This window comes from Heterodontus francisci, unplaced genomic scaffold (assembly GCF_036365525.1).
Source record: "Heterodontus francisci isolate sHetFra1 unplaced genomic scaffold, sHetFra1.hap1 HAP1_SCAFFOLD_210, whole genome shotgun sequence".
NCBI lineage: Eukaryota > Metazoa > Chordata > Chondrichthyes > Heterodontiformes > Heterodontidae > Heterodontus > Heterodontus francisci.
In genome coordinates this window covers 2,944,261-2,946,050 of record NW_027141403.1, presented here as the reverse complement: position 1 = coordinate 2,946,050, position 1,790 = coordinate 2,944,261, and positions in this window count along the sequence as shown.

The following is a 1,790-nucleotide window of genomic DNA, read 5'->3' as shown; positions in this document are numbered from 1 at the left end:
ACTTGCTGTGTCTGTAACTGAGACTAGTTGCTTGCTCTGTCTTCAACTGAGACTACTTACTTGCTATCAATGTAACTGAGACTAATTACTTGCTCTGTCTTAACTGAGACTACTTACTTGCTCTGAATGTAACTGAGACTACTTAATTGCACTGTCTGTAACTGAGATTACTTACTTGCTCTGTCTGAAATTGAGACTACTTAATTGCTCTGTCTGCAACTGAGACTACTTACTTGCTCTGTCTGAAACTGAGACTACTTACTTGCTCTGTCTGTAACTGAGACTACTTCGTTGCTCTGTCTGTAACTGAGACTACTAACTTGCTATGTCTGTAACTGAGACTACTTACCTCTTATCTCTGTAACTGAGACTACTTACTTGCTATGTCTGTAACTGAGACTACTTACTTGCTATGTCTTAACTGTGACTACTTACTTGCTATGTCTGTAACTGTAGCTACTTACTTGCTATCTCTGTAACTGAGACTACTTACTTGCTCTCTCTGAAACTGAGACTACTTACTTGCTCTGACTGAAACTGAGACTACTTACTCGCACTGACTGTAATTGAGATTACTTACTTGCTCTGTCTGCAAATGAGACTACTTACTTGCTCTGTCTGAAACTGAGACTGCTTACTTGCTCTGTCTGAAACTGAGACTACTTACTTGCACTGTCTGTAACTGAGACTACTTACTTGCTCTGTCTGAAACTGAGACTACTTACTTGCTATCTCTGTAACTGAGTCTACTTACTTGCTATGTCTGGAACTGAGACTACTTACTTGCTCTGTCTGTAACTGAGACTACTTACTTGCTCTGTCTGAAACTGAGACTACTTACTTGCTATGTCTGTAACTGAGACTACTTACTTGCTCTGTCTGTAACTGAGACTACTTACTTGCTCTGTCTGTAACTGAGACTACTTAATTGCTATGTCTGTAACTGAGACTACTTACTAACTCTATCTGCAACTGAGACTACTTACTTGTTATCTCTGTAATTTAGCCTACGTACTTGCTCTGACTGTAACTGAGACTATTTAATTGCTCTGTCTGTAACTGAGATTACTGACTTGCTCTGCCTGTAACTGAGTCTACTTACTTGCTCTGACTGTACCTGAGACTACTTACATGCTCTGACTATAACTGAGACTACTTACTTGCTCTTTCAGTAACTGAGACTGCTTACTTGCTCTGTCTGAAACTGAGACTACTTACTTGCACTGTCTGTAACTGAGACTACTTACTTGCTCTGTCTGAAACTGAGACTACTTACTTGCTATCTCTGTAACTGAGACTACTTACTTGCTATGTCTGGAACTGAGACTACTTACTTGCTCTGTCTGTAACTGAGACTACTTACTTGCTCTGTCTGAAACTGAGACTACTTACTTGCTATGTCTGTAACTGAGACTACTTACTTGCTCTGTCTGTAACTGAGACTACTTACTTGCTCTGTCTGTAACTGAGACTACTTAATTGCTCTGTCTGTAACTGAGACAACTTACTAACTCTATCTGCAACTGAGACTACTTACTTGTTATCTCTGTAATTTAGCCTACGTACTTGCTCTGACTGTAACTGAGACTATTTAATTGCTCTGTCTGTAACTGAGATTACTGACTTGCTCTGCCTGTAACTGAGTCTACTTACTTGCTCTGACTGTACCTGAGACTACTTACATGCTCTGACTATAACTGAGACTACTTACTTGCTCTTTCAGTAATTGAGACTACTTACTTGCTCTGTCTGTAACTGAGACTACTTACTTGCTATGTCTGTAACTGAGA